This window comes from Lepeophtheirus salmonis, chromosome 4, assembly GCF_016086655.4.
Source record: "Lepeophtheirus salmonis chromosome 4, UVic_Lsal_1.4, whole genome shotgun sequence".
Taxonomy (NCBI): Eukaryota; Metazoa; Arthropoda; class Copepoda; order Siphonostomatoida; family Caligidae; genus Lepeophtheirus; species Lepeophtheirus salmonis.
The window spans coordinates 5,255,586-5,266,346 of NC_052134.2; positions in this window are offsets into that span (position 1 = coordinate 5,255,586).

Sequence of the window (10,761 nt, forward strand, 5' to 3'; positions counted from 1 at the left end):
AAAAAAATCCTTGTTTTCTAATTGAAATATGATATTTAAGGTATGTATGTATATAGTCTGCGAACTATGTATAGAGTGAAACTTAGATGAGGTGTTGCATTTATGTAAAATTTAGGCCTCTTCTCTAAAACATTCCTCAAATTGTCAGAGTTACCATGTTGATTTTCAGTTTCTAATGTATGTAGATGGATCTTAATGAAAACTGAATAATACATAAAAATGTAGAAAATCATTAACATAATCTGTCAGTTGGGAGCAATATGGCATGAATATCATTATTAGACATTTATTCGCTCCATAAACAGATATTTCATTGAATATCCTTCAGACATTGTTTGTTATAAATAAACTTAAATTTCTATACATATGAACTCGAAATAATAAATATATTATGTATATCATACGTCGAATATTAAATTTCATAAAAAAAAATTCAATTATTAATTTTTTTGTCAAAAAAATTCAAAAATTAAGAGTTATCCACCAAAAATTTGATTATTAAATTTTTTCATAAAGAAATTCAAAATCCACAGTTATTAAAAAAAAAAAAATATTGTAAAACAAAATCAACTGTCATTCACAGTCATAGAAAAAATTCTAAAATTAAATTTCAAATATTAAATGTTTTTTAAACTATATTTTCTTGTTAAAAGCAAAAATTCCTTCATTTGGACAGTGACACCCCCCTATGGACGTCCCTGATCATACATACTAATGTTTGTATTTGAATATGAAAGTATTCGTCAACACATAAACACTTTCTATTTAATGTTGTTTTGACTCGGAATAATTAGGACCCTCATTACCGTTCCTTAATGGCTTTCACTATATTATTATTTAATTCGTATAAGACATAAAAAAATTAATGATACATATTATATAAGTAATTTATGGAGTTCTGATAGGGCCTGTTTTAGCATTAGTAGGGCGTGGGGAAATAATAAATGTACAGCCCTTTTTATTCACTCCGTTTTTTAAAGTTATTTTTTGAGTAGATATTTTCACTTTTTCATAAAATAATATTTTATTTTATTTTTTAGAAGGACATTTTTTAAAGGACAAGCTATCATATGACCTTTTTTAATAAATTGTGTGCATATTTCATTTTTTGACGTTTGTTAGAAAACTATATTTCTTACTATTTAGAAAAAAAGGATTAACCATTTTTTTAAGGTTAATCCTTTTTTTTTATAAATTATATATATATATAGCGCGGGGTCCCTAAAACTGGCCCTATTTCACGTCCTCTGTAAAGTATTTTATATTTTATGAATACTTGAAATGTACTCGATGAAAATAATTGAGTATTATAGTATGGATCATCGAATATATTTATTATTTTTCTCTACAAATTTGACATGCGGGAAAAAGTCCATAAGGAAAAATTACATTCGTCTATGTTGCTTTCGGGAATGAGGTTTCAGCAAACAGTTCATGTAAGCAACTTTTTAGTACTGTAATTATGATTTCCATTCAGGATACGCCAATTTAAAAGATAAAATATTTAATTATTTGCCACGAATTGTAATGATCAAGTGTTGTTGATAAATTACTAATTGACTCATTTTGGCAAAGTGTATATTGAGCAAAGTGATCATTCGGCGATGTGTCAGTGTCAAAATGGCATTCACTAAAGGGGTTTTGTAGAGTTATGTTTTCGGCAAAGTGTCATAGAACCGAAAATTTGATGTCTAATGGAAATGACTGTGATGTAAGTCAATTTCTAAACACTCTTTAAATATATTATTTTGTAATACCAATATTTTTATACCAATTCAGTTACAATATTTTCTTTTCTAAATCCCATTAAGATCATTGGATTATTGAGTGGTCAGAATTTTGGAATTCTTAAAAAATGAGAATCCTAGTCCAATTATAAAAATAAAAATGTATTATTTTCTATGAAAATTGGTTCATTTTTTTTAAAGCTTTGATTGAAAATTAATATTTTTTAATTCAAAGTAACTTTGTGACTGTTTTTGCTGATGTTTGTTCAAAAAATAATTTTTTTCATATAACACCGCTTAAATTATATTTTTAATTTACATGTTTGTATCAATAGTGGAAGGTAATAATAAAGAAATTTACTTTATGTTTGTTTAATGATTCACTGATTATAATATATTTACAATTGCATTAATGAAATTTTCAAACTGTTCCACTATAGGATTATAATATCCGTATTTTTGCCTAATAGGATTAATATATGTACAAGAAAATAACAAAACAATATATATAGCATAATAGAAACGTTAGATTTTAACAACACAAAATACAAAGTGATCTTCCATGACTGCATACTTCTTATTTCTCTATTCCAATTGCAAAATGACTTTTTACATCATCAAATCTAGATATAGTGTAACTGTACTGAGATGGTTAAGTTTAAGTTCTTTTACTGACATATTATGTATGTCGTTGAAAATAATGGTTCCAAATTGCGTCAAAATGGGGGAGAGTAACAAAACTGTAACAATTTTGACAGAACAGTTTCTTTATTTTTTTATAGACTAAAGAAAAAATTTTGACATCATTTTTTAGTAAATCGGTAAAAATTGATGACGTAGTTGTCGTTTCATTTATTAGAAGGATGATCGAATGAACGGAAATAAATTAGCGATTGAACTTCTAAACATAACTTTTCAGAAACGAATTAATGGAATAACGGTTCAATACTGATACGTTTGACAGTAAATATTATTTACTCTGTTTGTGGTAATTATGCTTGGAATGTAAATTACTCTGTTTCACATAATAATGAAATGAATAGAAATTCTACTAAATATCCTATTTCTTCATACAATATCATACAAGAAGTGAAATGGTGATGTAATCTGATAGATTCATTTGTCCTATATATTCTTTTCCCCTCAAATTAATATCAAATAATAATATTTATATTTACGTATAATAATATACGTAATCCTTCAACAATAATTTGAAAATAGATTTTACAAACTCAGAGAAAGGATTTGATGAAGGAGCAAATGAAAGTAGATGTGATTATATAGCAAAAATTCATGGATTGAAATCTTTACGTTTTAAGAGTAGTAGCTTGAAAAAAAATCAGCCCCAAAAAAGAAAGTAAAATGAACCAGATGCAAAATAAAATACTTATGGATAGATAAATTGAGTGTGGCATTGTAATTTCAAGGCTATCAATGTACAGGTATTATATATATATATATAAATGTATTGTCTAGACACACAAAAAAATATTCTATGAGATTTTTGAATGAATATTCCATGAGAAAGGTAGAGATTTCAAAAAAACAACAATATATTCAATTAAAATTTATTTAAAGGAATCAGTTTAATATGTATTCTTAGGTTCTTAAGGAATATCCAACAAACATATTATCATCATCATATCTTTAGATTGACAACACTATATTTCTTATCCTTATATTATTGATATAGGTACCAGAGTTGGGAAAAAGTTCTTATACCACAAGTCTAAGTCGAGTTGCTCACATGTACGAGTTGTTGAAAATTTATCAAGTCCAATTTGATCCTATAAATATTTTTATCGAGTCCAGTTCGAGTCCTCAGATTTCTTTTTGAGCCCATTTTAAGTCCATAATTATAATATAGATATGTAGATGATAAGATTTTTCTTGAGTTCAGTATAAAATAGCTTTCGAGGCAAGTCAAATTGACAGCCCGACTCAAGTCTAGAGTCTTAGATTGTGAAATCAAATTGAGTCGCAAGACTTCAAAATAAGGACTCGCTTTCAGGTCGAATCTTGAGTCTAAGTCCCACCTCTAATAAGTCAGGGTTGGATCCTGTGATTAGAATGTATGGGGTGTGTACTGTTATTTTATATCAGTGTAAATAAAAGAGGTGAGAGAGTAAACCATATCTATTGTCTCAATTCAGGGTTCAGTGGAAGAAAGGGAAACAAGCTAGCATGGCCATGAAAAGCATGAAGGTTTTGACGTCAAGCTGAGATTTCACGGTTAAGCTAACATAACGTTCTGGACTCTTCAGGTATACTAGTTCAGCGATTACTGGAACTGGATGAAATGGCAAGAGTAAGAACTGTTCCTTATTGAAGAGCGTTCTGTGTATACGACCAATTAAGAGTGGAGAAGAAGAAGAAAGAAGGGGAAATCGTGCAAGCGTTGAGGAAGGCGTCCGCGATGAATCAGTTAACGGCTTATAAAACCCTCAAGGTAAAGAAATGGAGACCGGGGGAATCTTTTGAGGTTTGTATAGCCGAAATAAAAACCCTCTTTATGCTGAGGGGAGTCTCGGATTCAAAGATGTGAAAGTAACACTGGGAGTAGATGACATGAGTGAAAGCGACCTAGCAACTATAACACGGCTCTGACTAGTGAAATGAAAGCTTCCACCACACATTAATTATCACCGGAGATTTGGTTGAGAAACTGGCCTGCTATGGATATAGTGGACCTCATCTCAAACAGGGTTCTCGGAAAGGAGGAGGTATTATTCTTGTGAGGAGGTAGGGCACCTGGTAAAGAATTGTAGAAGGGATCAGGGAAACGTCATGGACCCCAGCACGTCAGGGAAGATCAAAGAGAAGTCGGAGACTGTTCGCAATGAAAACTATGTAGTCAGATTCGATGATGGAGAGTGGAAGGTGAAACGGAAGAAGGAACCGATACTCAACAATGTAGTTGGGCATTATGTAATCACTCAAAGGATTAAGTGAACATTCGTCAAGAGATCAATCTAAGGATCCAAAATGTTTCATGGAAGTCAAAATTTGAATAGTTTTCCACAAATTATGAAATCTCTTCTATATATATCTTGTCAAGGGATAAAGAAGTGGCTGAAGCAACCATCACTATTTCGATAGCCTAATCATCAACATGGACAAGATGGAAGCAGCTAAAGTGATAAACATTCTCAAGAAGTATGGCCTCTAGACGAAACCCCTGGAGAAAATTGATGAGACGTGCTTATTAAGACTTGAAGTGTATAAGATCAATATTTTAGATTGAGATGGAGGAGGCCCGATGAGGTAAATACAGAGGTGAGTGAGGATATAAGAAAAACGCAGGTGTTGTATTTTTGCAGGAAGCTGGTAGACAGGATGGCTCAGAGTAGTACTTAGTTTTGTGAAGAGATCATGTGGTGAAGGGCTATGGAGTGACCGTCCCAGAGACAATACTGTTGGAATGCTTCGTGATATCATAGATAGAACTAGAAAGTCAGACATGGAGCATGAGAGGCGCTCATAGGTATGAAGTTTGGTGTAACGCTAGTGTAGTAATTGTAAGGGATAGAGAAAGAATTGAGAATGGGGTATGGATCCGTAAGAAAGAAGACGGCGCTCATATACACCCGGCAGAGTTAAATTCAGTTGCGAGCTAATGAAGGGAGGCTGAAAAATATATATTGAGAGCGACTCTGCTACTGTTCACCCATGGCTGATGACAATAGAAAGGGAATTAAAGAAACTAAGAGTGTCGGAAAAAATTGGAAATGCTTGTCAAAAGAATATTCGTAATACTGGGAGAGCTTTTAGTTGAGAATGGAACAGTTTGGGACAGGACATGGAGTTGGTAAGGTCTGAGAAAAACTTTGCCGACACAATGATGCAAGTCCCCAAGACATGGATGTGAAGTGTAGCAGTGATGAAGATTAGTTGGAGGAATGTGTGAAGAGAGGTCATACTATACACCACTGTGAGATAAACATCGGACTATTTGTTGTGAAGCAAACATTGGATGAAGTACCCAGAGGTTTGGTTGAGAAGACTGTTAGAGAATGTGACAAATGCAACTCTACTTAACCAATATCAAAAAGGTGTGACAAAGACTCGTTGTCTGTATAATCAGATTGGCATAGATTGGCTGTTGACGTCACTCATGTTGGTAAAGACAAGTTCCTTACTGTAATAGAATCTGATCCTCGTAGATTTCCAGTATGCAAGCTCTGAAATGTGAGAGAGAAGATGAGGTATATCAGAAGATGGGAGAAATATTCAGTCAAATCGGACCACCAAGAGAAATCGTTTGTGATAATGGTAGGACATTTATATCAAAAAGTTTACATCCACTCTCAACATATGGAACACAAGTCCTGAGTTCAAATGCGCCTATAGAACCTCAATAAATGGACTAGTCGAAAGAAACCACAGAAGAATTAAATTCTCCTCTGCCAGTTGAAAAAAACTCAACTAATCTATGTATTATTTACTTGTGTAACATATTTCCCAGAAGTGAAAATGGGGTGATTCTGTCGGAAATGATGTTTAAGGATGTGTGGAGAAACCCTTTTACGGAATTAATTTAGGAGAAAGACGAACCGACAGATGATTCCGATTTTCGTTGTGGTGATAAAGTGTGGGTAAAACCACATAAAGCGAGATGGATTAAGAGATTGAAAAAAGGGAATTTAACAGCCATCAATACGAAGTTTAGTGTCAATATTGACAGAGTTCCTTGGCATGTAAAAGATATAAGGGAAAGGGAGAATGAAAACATGGTTTGAAGTGAGGAAGTAAGTCAGAATCATAAGAACTAAGATATAGAGAAATAAGCCTAGAAAACTTGACGGGTTTGTTTGTGATGAGGACATCAGGTGGAAATGTGATTAGAATGTACGAGTTGTTGATTGTTATTTTACATCACTGTAGATAAAGAATATGATGGCATTTGTCTCAATTTGGGGTCAAGGTAAAGAAGGGGAAACAGATCCGTACCCTCTTTTTCCGGTTTCCCTCCCCCCACGACTACATAGCAACAAATCCAGTAAATTTGGAGCTTGTCAATAAACATGTTGAAATTAAAAATTTCCATAGTGGAACCGTTGTTATAGTTATTTCCTTTAAAAATATAAGTTAAACCTGGTCCAACAGGTATCTTTTTTATGTGTGTCACCGCGCTAAGCGGCCTTATCAATTTTTCAAATTTAGAACTGTTAAGAAAAATAAAACCTGGCTTAAGAAGTTAACGGCTCTAACTGGTCGATTTTTCAGTTTCCCTTCCCTGACTGCTTAATACAGGTTTGACATCATTTGCACTATGAAACCTCTATAGGTAAAGCTTGGGTCATATTGAGTAAGCCTTGGTAGTTTAAACTACCAATATGATATGTTTGCTGAAATAGTATCAATCCCCTGATAATAAAACCCTTCTGTAAATAAGAATGATTATAATTACTAATTTTGTCGTAACCTCAACTTATCAAGTGATTCTGCTTTTATTTTAAAATCATCCTTTATAAACTATTTCTGTTTTTTTTTTTTAAATACAATTATAAAACAAAGGAAACATTGTTATCATATTCTGGTTTAAAAAAAAAAACATGGAAGAAACGACAATTGCATGTTTAATTAAAATTAGGTCAACGCCATCAAAATACTTAAAGATTTCTCTAGATATCTTGAACAACTTATAGATAAAAGAAAACTGTCAAATCCAGAGATCTGATAAATAAATCAGATCATGAAAAGAGGATCTTGAGCTAATTCTGACAACTAACTATTATAAACATTCATATTTTGTAGTATTTATTAATATTTTCCATCGATGGAGAGAGAGTTAAGGATGATAATTGCCTGAGACATGTAATCATGAAGGGACGAAAAGAGCTCTTGATTCTTGTATTTCACTGCCTATATTATGTTTTGTATCTCGGAGATGAACCACTCAATCTTCCACCTATCCTTATATTGTGAGGACATTACAATGAGTCAATTCGATGGACTCAGAGTGGCCTCAAGTTCATCCAGATCTCTTCCTCCACCAAAATAAGGATTGGTGTAATTTTTTTACATTCGTAGAATAGATGAAACGAGGTCTCCGACTCCTTATGCCAAAAATAACCATTTATCTTTTTAGGATATTCCCGTCACTTGTTAATAAAAACAAAGTACGTTCTTAACAATACCTCAACCAGTTTTCACGTTCAACAGTGAAAGGGGTCTTCATTATAAGGATTTTTTTAGGATCCGTATATTCCATATCATCACTAATATCAAGCTGTTCGAATCTTTGCCTAGCAATAGATAAAGGTTATTCTCTTCAGGGCCAATACTAACACTTGAAGCTTGATTAATCGTTTTCTTCGCTAAGACCCTCACATTTCTTATGATTGGCCAGAGTTGGATAATACATGAGTCATCTCGATGTTGATTTTTTTGGAAAATCTGAATGACTTTGATGGCATGGAAGATAAAATATGCCAGTTCTTCTTATGTTGCCGTTAGAAATAAAGTAAGGGCATCCGCATATAATAAGCACTTCTGTGACTTTTCATTTATTTTCAGACCTACAGGACTGAAGTTGGAGCTGATAATCTCGTTTAATCCATTAATTGCTATAAGAAAGAGTGATGGAGATAGTAAATCTCCTTGCCGAGCTCCACGCTGACTGAACACCGGGAATGTCAATGGTCGATGATGTGTTCCTTAGAATGACCGAGACCATGTTCACAAACACATCTGGCACTCCGTACTTATATAGGTATTTGACAATGAACCGGTGTGAGAAAGCGTGGACAAAAGTTACGGCCTGTGCAATTTCGCCTTGGAAGTTTCGCCCTCATACATATATTATAGCAAAAATGTATGTTCCACATATAAGTTAAGGCCTTCCTTTACTTCAACTTGAAGTCCTTTGTAATTAATTATGAAATTTTGGCATTTGAGTAATTGATATGAAAAAATTGTTGTTTCTTATTATAATGAATTCGAACCGTTCGATATGTTCTGTTGTAAAATATATTAAAATTCAATTAAATGCACTCATTTTACACTACTCAATCCAAAAATGCATTACAAATTACTTTGATTGGGGGCCCGGGGCGTAACATCCTACAACCGTGAGAAAGTATCGAATGGATTTTTGATGTCGACAAAAACTGTAGCGTACTTGGATGATTCACATAAGTCCATACCATGTTATTTAGGGAGCAGTATATTCTCAAACAGGCGTGACGCCATAAATCTTTTTTGATCCGTTTTTTTAATGTATGGAATGTTTTGGAAAGTCTTCGATTCAATATTCCAGTCGAGTATTTTATATGAGGTATTCAGGAATAAAACTGGTCTTTAATTTTGCCATACTTTGACTTCTTCTTTAGGACTAAAGCTTAGGATCCAGTGTTCACGAACTCAGGAACAAAATCCTTCCAGAATATTTCCGTAAATACTTTTTTGGGGATTTTAGAAAGTAAATTTTTAAACCCTTTGAAAATTTCAAAAGCCAGCCCTGAAGGTACAGGGGCTTTAAATTTTTTTGTCATGATCTTAGATGAACTTCATAATTTCTTCTTCACTGATGGGTGAGTCTATATTTAAAAATATATCACGATTTAGATCTTTTTTTCTTAGTTCTTCCAGGATCACAATTTTTAAATAATAAAATTTTCCATTTTGTTGGATCTTTCAAAATTCTGTAGTTCAAACAGGATTCCCATAGTCTGTCCGACTTGCAGACCAAACAACTATATTAATAGGAATAAAATCTGAATTTTTCTGCTTATATTTTATCCGGATCCTCCGTTGTTTCGCTTGAGGAAAGTTTTATGGAAGTCATTTTTCCTCCAAATTTTTTTTAAACTGTCATAACTTTCCTAATTTTAAATATAACTCAACGCTCGGGCAACATGACGTAGATAGTTACATAAGAAAAATAATTCCAAATTTGGTGTTTTCAAAACCATCCAAAAGTAGGATGCTTGATACACCTGGAGGAGACATGATACAGTGTAGGAGGAGACATGTTACAACAGTAGGAAACATGCAACAACAGCCATTTGTTATATTCAAACATTTATTTTTTCTTTTTAATTAAATATAATATATGTAGTATCTCCAGAATAATACATGCTTCTTATAATGAATCAAACATAAGTTTGATTCTCGAGTATACGTAATCAACTCAAACAGTATATACGAAATAATAGATTAAGAAATATTCTCGGGAAAAACGTGAAATCAACTTGTATAGGTGAACTATTCCGTCCCGGGTTGAAATTAAGAAATACGGGTAAAATAACGATTATTAAATAGTAAATGAAATAAAAACGTCAAAATACTAAACCAAATGGAAACATAAACTACTTTTAAGCGATTAATTGACTGTTTCAAAGGGGTTCCTCTTCTGTTTAAAATAAAATATTGATCATGTTTCTCCAATATTTCGAAAGGACCCTCATATGGAGCGTCAAGAGGTCATCTGATTGGGGCACTCATTATGAAGGCTTTCTTGGCTAATTGCAACTTTCTCACTTAAGGTAAAGTATCTTGACTAAATACAGAGTGATGATTTGTCCTGAAATTATTATTCGATGTTTTCTCCCTTTCGAACCTAGTTCCATGTTTACAGACAGTTTAAAATCGGTACCAACGACACCATACTCAATATCCGCTTCAAAGCCTCTAATAATATTCCAAGGAGTTGCAGCGCTTATGATTTCTTCCCTTCTCCTTTTACGTTTTTGTGTTCTTACAAAATTATCAATCTTACTCATAGCTAAGGTTGATAATTTGATAATTAATGTTGATTATGGTATCATTGATGAAATAATATACATCTTCTTCTATCAAGAATGTTATCATGCCCGCCTTTATTATTCTATATTAATATAATATTAGATGCTGTCAGTCGATAGATAACTGAATAAAATGCCTCAAATAACATCGCCTTCTCTCTGGATTTCTAAAAATAAAGGCCCAGGAATTTGGAAAATACTTACCGGATGAGAAACAGATGGCTTGTTGGATTTGTTGCATGGATATTCATCTATAAAATCAAGTTAATGATGAATACATCAAGTCA